This window comes from Pinus tabuliformis, chromosome J (assembly GCF_031772625.1).
Source record: "Pinus tabuliformis cultivar Carrire ecotype Pingquan chromosome J, CPIR1, whole genome shotgun sequence".
Taxonomy (NCBI): Eukaryota; Viridiplantae; Streptophyta; class Pinopsida; order Pinales; family Pinaceae; genus Pinus; species Pinus tabuliformis.
Window position 1 is genome coordinate 536,671,276 of NC_142295.1, and position 13,714 is coordinate 536,684,989.

The following is a 13,714-nucleotide window of genomic DNA, read 5'->3' on the forward strand; positions in this document are numbered from 1 at the left end:
AACTTGCAAATATGATGGCTTTCGATCCTAATATTCTAGGTACACTCGGTCAACTAGATAAATGGCTCGTGGATTCATTGGAATTGGATAAAGATCAATTGGTTCAAGGATTCTTGAGCCGTATGGGCCATTGCAGGGTTGGTTCTCCACACGCTATTTTGAGAATATGACGAAGTGTATGTTCTTGACATAACACATAACATTTAATACCTTTAAGTAATAATATCATTAGTTTACCTCTTTGAGGTACGAAAGAAACAAATTAACATACTATATGGTTATAGTCTCTTTGCTTTGGGAAGAGGCCAAATAAGAAGGTGAAATAGACTATCTTCCAATAAAAAATAAAAACTTAATTCTGTTCTAATTGGCTTATTAATGCCTGATATTTGTGCTATCGTTTGTTGTATGTTAATGAGTGTTTTGTTAATGCTATCATTGTAGGATAAGTCAAGATTGAAACCAGGCTTATCTGAATTCACGGAGACTAATTTGTGTGCGTAAATAACTATTTATTTACTAATTACAAATTTGCTTTGATTTATTTTATATTTTGTAGAGAGATACCTCATCTACATTATATAAAGTTTTTAATGAATTCACATATTCAAATGGATTTAAATATATGTAGAAAAAGGTTTTAGTAATTATTTATTAAAGCATTCTCTCTGCATATATAATTTAATTTGGGTATATCCTTGAACTATTTTGATAACAATTTGTCATAATCAGGTCATTGTGTATGTGCTTAAACAACTTTCGAGTCATTAAATTATTTTGGTGATCTACAAGTAAATATTAACCCTAAATCTGGCTACAGTCCTTTCCCTTTCCTATTAGAAATTTTGCTCTTGATTAGGAGAGAGTATCTTTCTCCTGATTAAGATAGGATTTATTTTATGTCACTTAGATTAGGTTCTATTTGCATTTCACATTTTAATTTCTTTATTCCTTTTAAGTCTCCTTGCGTAGGAGAAAGTCTAACAATGGCTAGACTGAGCCCTTGTTTCAGTCACAAAAGGTCATCCTTTTATAAATCCATAACATACAGAGGATTTCCTTTCCTTTAGTTTAGTAATCATGATCATCATCACTCATAAACAAATCAAAGGCCATCATTGTATTATTAGAAAAATACTAAGAGGAGGGGTGAATCAGTATGTAAAACTACTTAAACTTTTATGTTTTTATTCAGGTTTCTATACGCGACTATTATGAAGGAATCATGCGTGTGTACGCAACTGTGATGAAGACAAGTAGTGTATACCCATATCACTAACTTTTCTAGTTGATTCATCATCTATTTAACTTGAACCAGTATATCGGTACTACATTAAACATTAATTAAATAGTAACCATATGCAGTAAGAACAAAATAAGTCATCACACACAAGCAATACATGAGCACCAGGATTTTTAGGTGGAAACCCAATGTGGGAAAAAAACACCATTGTTGTCATCTTTGTCTTCTTCTTTTATTATAAAGAGAAATTTATTACAAAGTTGTACTGGTGCAGACTCATACTAGTTGCAAAAGGCTACAACCTTTTCTTGTTTTCTAGCTTCTACTGAAAGGGAGATACAACCCCCATATCCTTTTCTCTTTGTGGATCACTTTTCAGAATGTTTCAAATTATATCCATTCCAAATATCAGACAACAATATTGAAACCAACACCATACCAACTCACTTAATCAATGAACCAATTGTATCACTAGGTCAAACATAGAAATAACTTGGTCACTGTATGTCCATTCATCAGAATACCAGACCACATATTGTTCATCACTAAAACCAGATTTTGTCACTGCAAACTCTGTCTAAACACATCTGGATTTACACACTACTATTCTTACTCATACCTACATATGTATGTGTTTCCCCTTAAGCATACTCGCATATAGATCTAAAAATATTGATAGTTGAATGTGTATCAGTGTACCATTGAAATAATCACCCAAGAAGATACTGAAGCCAACATAAATAACTGAACCAAATATAGATTATCATCTAGCAGCATCATCACAAGTCAATACCTTACTTCACAATCAATCTAGGCCAAACAATATAGTCAAATACAAATAATTGCAAGAGACTTCATCAACAGACAACAACAAATGTAATAGAATAGATCAACCATTATTATCATCTCATACTGAAAAACCCTAGCAGATATACATGACTCTTATAAATCATTTCCACGTATGTACACTTTTTTCAGGAAGCATATCCACGTATAAATTTGTCCATACTGCAAAATTGATAGGTGACTACCCAGAAGTAGATCTGTGTATGTACACGATCTTTTCGAAGAGAGTATAAGTACATATTTGTAACTATTGAATCATACCTTCGCTGCACAACAGAACATCAGTTAAAACCAAATCTTAGCATACAATGTAAAAAATACACTTCATAAGACCATCATCATAGATCTATCAACCCATAAGCATATTATTCAATGTGTATTCATTTCAGATCTAATAGATGTGATCCATCATCATTCTCCTTGGTGCACACTTATTTCAGATCAAGTCAGTCAACAAAAACCTATTGCCTGGACTCTTAACACTTTGATCTCCATCTCCTTATATAGCTTAGGCCTTAGCCAATACCTTAGGCTAATTCAGTACTTATGTCGATGGTATTTTTTTACGGGATCAAATATATGTTGTCGCAATCATTAGTATAGGACAATACCATGGTAAAGACCCCTAGTATTTAGAATACCATGGCATGGAATTTGTACATGATTTTGCTTCACCATACCCACATATGTATGCGAACTTTGTTCACATGACCTGCGTATACTTCTTAAAAAACCATCTTTATCATTCATTTATCTCCGAATTGATATTCCTTTGTCCAATCTTGTTGTCACATTTGTACTGGGCTGAATACTTATCTTGCTATTATTATGTTGACATCTTTATTAAGTAGGTTTCCATCAAGGACAACACATTTGTCATAATGCCAACAATCTCCCCCTTTGGACTTGATGACAACCACTTTGGTGTTTGGTCACCACCACCTGTAGATACCTGTAAAAACATTTGTAGATATACCAAGGTTCTCTCCCAAGGCACCAAGCATTATCCAAACGCAAGCTTCTCCCCCCCTTTGACATCAAGAGCAAAGGGCTAACCAATATTGAATGAAGGTTTCTCTCCCTTTGTTGACATGAGCATTGTAGATTTGATCTGCTAAGTATGAATACTAAATACTGACCATGCTCCCCTTGAGCACATGCTGAATTTTCTGAAGATATACAAAGAAGTACATGACTTTATGACTCAACCAGACATGACCTTTCCTATCACCAATGAATCATGTTTACATTGATCACCCAACATAGTGGGGTTACATATTTGACTCAACATTACATCACATGCCCAAAATGATGGGATTACATGACTTGACCATAATAGTCCATACATGACTGAATTTTACAATGATTTATAACATAGGTCTTTACATGACCTTTACATCAAGAGACAAATATGGAATTTATAACCAAAACATAATACCTCAATAAGATCATGATACTCATCATCAACTAGCATACACCATATAGTATCTACACCATAAGAATCGCATGTAATAACAAATACTTCAACAACATATGTGTCTTTAGCAGCATCATCCATGATATATACCTATCCAGAATGCTAAAGAAATCATAATGCCAACAATGCACTATTAGAAGCATAAATCCCCCTGAACCTGTGCCAACTATTCATCATCATATCTGATCACATTAACTTAGGCCATCAAGGTATCTTCATCAATCAGTAAGTTCATCAAAGCATCAATGTCATATTGCAGCAACTCATAAACCATCATAAGACAACACCACTTCTAAGTAGCACCAATCAACATTAGGACCAAAATGCCAAATAATAACTGTCTGAAGCATATCAAAGTCTTTTCCTGAGTTTGTCCCATTGTTCCTTCATCATAGAGAAACATGTGCGACTGTCTAAATCATAACTCGCGTATATACATGACTGTCCTTCATAATATCCGTGTATAGAAAGAAAAATGTTGATTTTTTCATAATCACAGCTCCCCTGAGCCTGTAATGTCTGTATATGTTCATTATTACTACATCAGACATACTATCAATAATATAAGAAACATGAATATCAAAACAACCATGGGAGACATCATTAAAACAACATATGTATTGCTCCCCTTGAATATGAAAGATATGTTAGAATAATTAATGAAGTGATGAAGCAAAGACCACTCCTATTTTATGTTTGAGATATTCAAAGGAACCACATGGAAGAGGCTTTGTAAATATATATGAAATTCGTTCCTTTGAGGGAACACACTCCATTTTGACCTTTTTTCTTGTACCTTTTCTCTCAGAAAGTCATGTTTGATTGGAATATGCTTGGTTTTTGAGTGCATGACAATATTTTTTTAAATACTTATGGCACTAGTATTATCACACAAAATAGGTATAGGTTGAGGACAAGTGATTTGAATATCTTGTAATGTTTGCATAATCCATAGAAGTTGAGTACATCAAGATGCAACAACAACATATTCTGCCTCAGCAGTAGATAAAGAAATGGAGCTTTGTTTTTGGTTGAAACATGATACCAAGTGGGGTCCTAAATAGAATGCTCCTCCACTAGTACTTTTCTGATCATCAACATTAACTTCCCAATCTGCATTTGTGTAAGCATGAAGAGAAAAAATCGCATTTTTGGGATACCATATAACATAATCTTAAGTTCCTTGTAAGTACTTAAATATTCTTTTGACTGCATGGAGATGAGTTTCTTTAGGATTTGCTTGAAACTGTCCAACAATCCCAACTGCATGCATGATGTCTGGTCTTTTGCCTATAAGGTATAGCAAGCTCTTGGTCATAGATATTTATTCTGGTTGATTTTCTGAAGGAGAACCATTATGTGAACTGAGATTACAACCTATTACCATTGATGTGCATACAGGTTTGCAGTGTTACATTCCATACATATTTAAAATCTGCTTGAGGTACTTATTCTGCGAGAGAAAGATTCCATTCTTTTCTCGTTGAACTTGAAGACCAATAAAGTATGTTAGTTCACCAAGTAATGACATTTCAAATTCTTGTTGCATGACTAAGGCAAATATTTGACTCATAGAATCTTCATTGTTTCCAAATATGATGCCATCTACATAAACAATAACTATTAAAAGTTTACCATCATCCATCTTTATATATAGATTGCTATCTGTAGATCCCGCAGTGAAAACTTGTTGTTAAACATATTTGTCAAGGCAATAATACCATGCATATAATGCTTTCTTAAGTTTTCAAACAAGGTTTTTATCATTTCCAAGAATGAACCCTTCAAAATTGCTCAATATAAACTTCTTCTTCTAGGTCCCCATTCAGAAATTTAGATTTAACATCCATTTGATATACTTTAAAATTATGAAAGCTTGAAAATGCAACAAACACTCTTATGGCTTCAAGCCTGGCTACAAGTGCATATTTTTCTTCAAAGTCTATTCACTCTTGTTGGGCATATCCTTTGCATAAAAGTCTTTCTTTGTTTCTAAGTCTTTCTTTGTTTTTTAATACACATTTTGTCCCAATAACATTTTTATCATGAGGCCTTGGTACTAATTCCCATGTATGGTTATTTTCAATTTGGTCAAGTTCTTCATCCATAACCTTAACCCAACATTCACCTTTGCTAGATTGATTTACATTTTGTGGTTTAATTGTGGATAATAAGGCTAGATAACTAGAAGTTCCAAATAAGGGTTCTTCTAGTTTGGACTCTAGCTTCCTTATCACCTAGAATTTGAGATTCTGGATTATTTTTCTGAACATACCTTGATGGAGTCTTTTCTGATGCTTATGTATTGTCAATTCCTTCTTCTGATGCTTATGTATTGTCAATTCCTTCTTCTGATGCTTCATTGATTTCTTCTCCAACATCCTTTTGGATTCTTGTAGGAGTATCTTCCTCATCTGCTGGTGCTTCCTTTTTGGTACCTGTAGATGCTTCATCAATCACAACACACATGCATTCAACAATCTTTTGAAGCCTTTTATTGTAACATTTATATCATTTGCTTCTAGAGGAGTATCCAAGGAGAATTCATTCATCAGCTCTAGCTTCAAAGTTTCCAAGTTTATCATCATTTATGTAACATTTTCTTCCAAAGACTCTAAAATGATTGACAGTTGGAGGTTTATCAAACCATAGTTCATGAGGAGTTTTGTCATTGTTTACCTGAATACAAGGTTTGTTGAGGATATCTACTGTTGTATGTGTTTCTTCCCCCAAGAAGATATGAGGTGTTCTAGATTCATCAAGCATGGCACGTGCCATTTATTGGATTGTTTTGTACATTCTTTCTTCCACTCCACTTTGTTGAGGAGTTTTAGCTATAAAAAACTTCCTCTTAATTCCATGTTGTTCACAAAAGTAAAAAAACTCATCTAGTATAAAATTCTCCTCCTCCATCAAGTCTAAGACATTTTATTTTCAAATCTAACTCATTTTCTACTAGAGCTTTGAAGACTTTAAATTTATCAAATGCTTCATCTTTATGTTTTAATAAGCCAATCCAACACATACGAGTAAAATCATCAATGAATAATATGAAGTATTGTTCCCCTCGAGGAGAATTATTTCTCATAGGACCACACAAATCAGTATGAATAAGTTCAAGTGGCTTACTTGAAGTACCTTCTTTGGCATTAAACTGCACCCTAGTTTGCTTACCGAATTGACATGATTTGCATATGGTACTTTCTAGTAGAGATATGTTAGGAAAGTTGCAAACTACTCCCATTTTGCTTGACTTATGTAGTTGACTGAAGCTTAGGTGTCCCAATATTTTGTGCCAGGGCCAACTTTCTTCTGATTTTCTCAAGTAACAATATTCTAAACTACCTTCCAAGACATAGACATTACTTGGCTTTCTCGTTCCCTTTATTATGATCTTACCTGTATCGATATTTTGTATCACACAATTCTTTGATCTAAAAACCTCCTCATGCACTTGATCGCACATATAAATAAAAATCAATAAGTTATGTTTTAATCCATCAACAAACAAAACATTTCCAGCTTTAACCTTTTCTTTCAGCAAAACAATTCCTTTTCCTTTGATAGCAGCAGGTGAATTATTTCCAAATGTTACATTCTTTTCTTTCTTTATTTCATTAAAAGACATAAACTTATCTTTTTCTACTATCATATGTTTTGAACATCCACTCTCAATGTACCACAAATTTTCTTGATCTCCTGCATATAAAGCTAAACCACAATCTTAGGTTCTATGGTTTTCCTTTTCCATACCTTAGATTTTGTTTCTTTTTGTTCATTCTGAAGAGTAGATCGTATTTTTCTTCTGCATTCAGTTTCTCTATGCCAAAAGTTATTGCAAAAGGAACATTCAAATTCATCTTGAAGAGGTGAGAAGGTATTGTAAGAGTATTTCTTTAACCGAATCTCATTCTTTTGTTTTCTAGCTTAACTAGTCATGATAGTTTTATAAGCAACACACTGAGCAGCTTTATGACTAAAATTATGACAAGTGAAGCATTGACCATTAAAGTAAAAATTCTCAGAAGTGTAGTACCTTCTTTTGTAACTTTCTGTAGAATTTCCTGCAAATTCTCTACAAATCTACCTCTGAGATCTATGTAGAAAATCTGACTATAGATTAACTCGATAATACAATGTACCAAAGAAAAATACTATATTTTACTTCTAATATCAAACTTGCAGAAGCTTAAAGATCGAGTTGAATTAGAGTTGAACACATATAACCAGAAGAAGAAGAATCAATGCACATGAAACACAGAAAATACTCAGGGGAAAGCCTCAGCTAAAAACCCCACTATATGTATTATCATACAAGGTGGAAATACATCAGAATTACACAAAACTTTAGCTCTCACAGCTAGCCAGCTCCCAATACAATCCTCCTGGATGCTCACAGGCAAACAAGGCTTCTCAAAAACCTTCTCCTCTGCCCTCCAAGCCTCCTATTTCCTTGCACAGTTTCTCTTAGGTCATCCAGCTATTACCAAGAGTAACACTGATCTCACACCCTGTAAAACTGCGCAATCCTCAAGGAACCTTATTCCTTCTGCATGGATGAGTTTCATTTATAGGAAAACACATGAAACTGATAGTACAATTTCCTTGTCTTTAATCTCAACTGGGTATTTGTCTGAATAGACATGCATGAGTTATTTATGAGAGAATCTTTAGTTATCTAGGGTACACTAGTTTGATGCATGCATGCATTAACTGACTGAACTCACAATTAGTTCCTCAAACTGTTTGGAACTAATTTAACTAGACTTAACTCAGTTAACTGAGCTAACTAATTACAACTCATCCTTATCTCCTTAATTAAGGGATAATCTCCTTAATTTAAGGGATAATTGTTGCATGACTTCACAAAGACTTCTAGCTTGAATTTCTCCAACTAATTAACTCAAGATGAATTAATTAATTATTTTTCAAGCAGCTGGTGAGACTAAATTCGAATTTTAATTCTAAATTTTAATTCAAGGACAAATTAAAATTTGAATATTCTGAATTCTATTTTTATCATTTCTTGTTGTTATTCTCAACACTCCCTCTCAACAAGAAGGGAATTCAACTCGATTCTGATCCTGAACCTTTGGAATGTTCTGCATGCAACACTTCTCTCCAGTGTTTTTGCTCCAGCAACTCCAAAAACAAAAAAACATCCAACCTGAATCAATGTGATGCATCTGTCATCAAAGTCTCTCACTGTTATTGCCTCTGTCAACTGAAAAACTCTGTGCTTCTATTGCCGCTGCCTTTCTGCACTGTTGTCAATCCTTCTCTGCGCTCTTCAGTATCTAACTGATCTAGCCTCTGTCACTTTGATCTCTGACTGCATCAATCCCATTGATTCCTCTCGCTACGATGTACTTTGGGCTCCTGTAGCAAGGTACGATCCATGAGATAAAACCTCTCAATGGACCCTGCCCAATTTTAGCCTTCTTGGGACTATCACTTCACATCGCCCTGCCTCACACCTAGAGGTATGGAAGCATGTGATCCCTCTACCCACTTGGCTCGAAAATTCCCCCTACTAGAGGTCTCTGCATGAGTGGATACCTCCACTCGGTCTCCTCTCATCATCTCCAATTGTGGCTCCTCCACAATTGTCTAGGACTTCTTCTGGGACTGCATGTTGAGAGGTAATTTACTCTCCCTCTCAACCACCAAGTCTCTAACATTTTCCTTGCTCCTCAAAGCTTTGCATGCATCTTGAATCTCAAGAGCATACAAGTTCTTGACTCGTGAACCGATTTGTTTCACCTGTCTTGTGGTGATGTGTCTAAGGAAAACCTTTCCCTTACTGAAGACAACATCGTATCCTTTGTCCTCCAACATTGTGATCGATACCAAATTCTTCTTTAGTCCAGGCACATACTTCACATTTGTCAAGGTGATAAGAGCTCCATGCTCCCTCTTAAAAGCAACCGTGCCCACTCCTGAAACACTAAACCTTTCATTGTCACCCATCTCTATGAGTATCTTGAGGTCTTTCTCCTCCAAGGTACTGAATAAACTTTTATCGCCGGTCATGTGGAATGAGGCTCCACTATCAAGAAACCAACCACAACCCATCATCAAACACACCATGCATGCAATGAGGGTGAAGTCCATTTCAAATTCAGAGGCTAATGCCTCACATTCCGATATATCCGAGGATCCCTTCTTGGACTTCTTCGATGGGAAATTAGTTGCATAATGACCCATCTCGTAACAATTAAAGCATCTCACTTTAGAATTGTCAACCTTCTTCCCTCCATGAGAAGAATTCAATTTGGAATGAGAATCCTTCTCCTTCCCTTTCCTTGCCTTACTCGCTAAGGCAATTTTCTTCATCCTCCTTCGATGAAGAACCATCTCGTGTGCTCCTCTTGATCTCCTCTTACATGAGATCCGACCACAGTCGTTCCCAATCTGGCAGTTTCTCCCTTCCATTCACAGAGTCCTGGTAGCTATGCCAGCTCTTTGGAAGGTCGAGGAGAGCAAGGCTCACCATATCATCATCGACAGTAGTTATTCCCACACTTCTAAGCTCATCTCTATAGGTGGTGAGCTTGTTCAGATATGTAGAAATAGTATCGCCCTTCTCCATCTTGATTTTCCGAAGCTTATCCTTGAGCGTCAGTTTCCTCTGGTCGCTACTATTCTAATAGAGGTCCTTCAATGTCTTCCACATTTAAAATAAAGTCTCCTTCCCATGGAGACTCGAGAAAATATGGTCTTGAACTCCCTCAAGGATGATCTGTCTCGCCCTCGCCAAACACTTCTTCCATTCAGCCAACTCTTGTGCATTAGTTGAACCTGGCTTTGGGATTTCTTGATCAATGAAATCCTTCAATCTATTGTCTTCTAATACAGCCTCCATGAGATCTTTCCATGCTATGTAATTCGAGCTGCCATCCAAGGCATACTCGAGTCTCAAGCCATAGAATTCCATTGACCAACCTGAAGTATGTGATGAATTCGATTTGTACCTGCAACCCCGAACTTTAAACTTTGAATTCTCTTCTCCATATACTATTCACAACTCTGATACCATGTAGAATTTCCTGCAAATTCTCTACAAATCTACCTATGAGATCTATGTATAAAATTTGATTGTAGATTAACTCGATAATGCAATATACCAAAGCAAAATACTATAATCTACTTCTACTATCAAACTTGTGGAAGCTTAAATATTGAGTTGAATCAGAGCTGAACACATATAACTAGAAGAAGAAGAATCAATGCACATGAAACACAGTATTTTCAGGAGAAAGCCTCAGCTAAAAACCCCACTATATGTATTATCATACAAGGTGGAAATACATCAAAATTACACAAAGCTTTAGCTCTCACAACTAGCCAGCTTGCAGTACAATCCTCCTGGATGCTCATAGGCAAACAAGGCTTCTCACAAACCTTCTCCTCTGCCCTCCAAGCCTCCTATTTCCTTGCACAGTTTCTCTTGGGTGATCCAACTATTACCAAGTGTAACACTGATCACTCACACTGATCTCACACCCTGTAAAACTTCCAATCCTCAAGGAACCTTATTCCTTCTGCATGGATGAGTTTTCTTTATAGGAAAACACATGCAACTGATAGTACAAAGTCCCTGTCTTTAATCTCAACTAGGTCTTTGTCTGAATAGACATGCATGAGTTATTCATGAGAGAATCTTGAGTTATCTGGAGTACACTAGTTTGATGCATGCATGCATTAACTCACTGAACTCACAATTAGTTCCTCAAATTGTTTGGAACTAATTTAACTGGACTTAACTCAGTTAACTGAGCTAACTAATTACAACTCATCCTTATCTCCTTAATTAAGGGATAATCTCTTTAATTTAAGGGATAATTGTTGCATGACTTCACAAATACTTCTAGCTTGAATTTCTCCAACTAATTAACTCAAGATGAATTAATTATTTATTTTTCAAGCAGCTGGTGAGACTAAATTCGAATTTTAATTCTTAATTTTAATTCAAGGACAAATTCAATTTGGAATATTCTGAATGCTATTTTTAGTATTTCTTGTTGCTATTCTCAACACTTTCCCTTCGATTGTGATAAGGGTGATTCACCTGAGAAACATTGATCCTTATTCCTTTGCTAAGAGTTGGAATTTTGTTGACTGCTTCCTTTTACTGCATTGAGATAGATTCTTGTACCTATTTCAGAACATTTTACAGCCTTTGATGATTCTCCATTGTATCTGAGACCTATTTTTATAAGAGGAGAGTGTTGTACTTTGGTAATTTCTTCTAAGGTCTTAGATCTGTTAGCAAATATAAGGTTTAGAATTTTTTCTTTCTCAAGTTCCTTCCTTAGACTTACAACTTCTAGTTCTAACTTTTCATTATGCCTCTCCTTTTCTAGGATTTAATTCTTCACAAAAGCTTCTCCTAATTTAGTTTCTTCTAAAGAAATTTTAAGTATATTTATTTTTTCTATGAGATTATCCTTTTCTTCTAGGGCATCCATAAAGACATCATCAGATTCATCAATATATTTATCTTCAAATGCCATAATTAATTTATATTCTTGATCATACTCACCGTGTTCACCATTTAAAAGATCATCACTATATTCATGTGTGTAGAAGATTCTCTTGTTTTTTAACCTTCCTCTAAAATTTACTTTTGCTGATTTTTTCCCTTTCTCATGGTTTTCTTATAAGGGAATTTAGTAGCATAGTGACCAATTCTTCAACATGAAAAAAATTGAAAACAAGCTTACCTATGAATCTTCCAGTGCCTACTTGGAGTGTAGTTATGAAGTTTTCCTCTTCTTTGTCTGATACATACCCTGATTCCTTGAGCTCATCCTTTTCCTTTCCTTTGGAAGTGGCTTTGAATACAACTTCTCTGTTATCTGAGGGACCCCCTTTTCTCATTTCATAGGCTGTTAAAATGCCATGATGATGTTCAATAGAAAGTTTATTCAAATCCTTCATCTCTTCAATGGAGGAAACTTTCAAATCAAATTTTGGGGTTAGAGATCTTAATATTTTCTCAACCAGTGATGATTCTTTTAGTTCGTCACCGAGATTTCTCATTAAATTAATGATCTGATCTACCCTAAGAAAGAAACTTGCAATACTTTCATCATTATGCATTCTGAGAGTTTCATATCGAATTCTAAGAGTTTGAAGTTGGAACTTTTTACCTTGGTTTCGCCTTCATAATTTTGGATAATCTTGTCCCATATAGCCTTTGTTGTATTCAACTGGATGACTTTGACAAATTCTAATTCTGCCAAGCTTCTTAACATAACATTGACTTCCTTTGAATTGGTCTCATATTTTTTCTTTTTTGCTTCATCTATGGGAATGGAGGATGGATATTGATAGCCTCCTTCAATGATTCCCCAAACATCCTCTCCCAATGGCTATAGGTAAGCTCTTGTTCTGACTTTCCAGAAAACTAGATTGGATCCATTAAACAATGGTGGCCTGATAGATGTTGCTCCCTCTTGGTTGTTCATGTTGATGAATCTTCCTTCAAACAATCAAGCTTCTTCTGAAGGACCTGCTCTAAAACCAATTCTTAGAGAAATACTGAGCAAGGGAGGGGGGTGAATCAGTATTTTAAACTACTTAAATTTTTTTTTTATTCACATTTTTGTACACAACTACTATGAAGTAAACTTTCGTGTTTACGCGATTGTGATGAATATAAGTAGCGTATACCCAGATCGCTAATTTTTCTAGTTAATTCATCATCTGTTTAACTTGAACTAGTATATCAGTACTTCATTAGACATTATTTATATAGTAACCATGTGCAGTAAGGACATAATAAGTCATCACACACAAGCACACATGAACACCAGGATTTTTAGGTGGAAACCCAATGTGGGAAAAAAACCACACTACTTTCATCTCTGTCTTCTTCTTTTATTACAAAGAGAAATTTCTTACAAACTTGTACTAGCACAGATTCATACCAGTACGTAGGAACCCACCTGTAGAAGGCTACAATCGTCTCTCGTTTTCTAGCTTCTACTGGAAGGTAGCTACAACCCCCTTTTCCTCTGTTCTTTGTGGATCACTTTTTCATAATGTTTCAAACTATATCCATTCCAAATATCAGACAACAATACTGAAACCAACATTTTACCAACTCACTTGATCACTAAACCAACTGTACAGGTCAAACA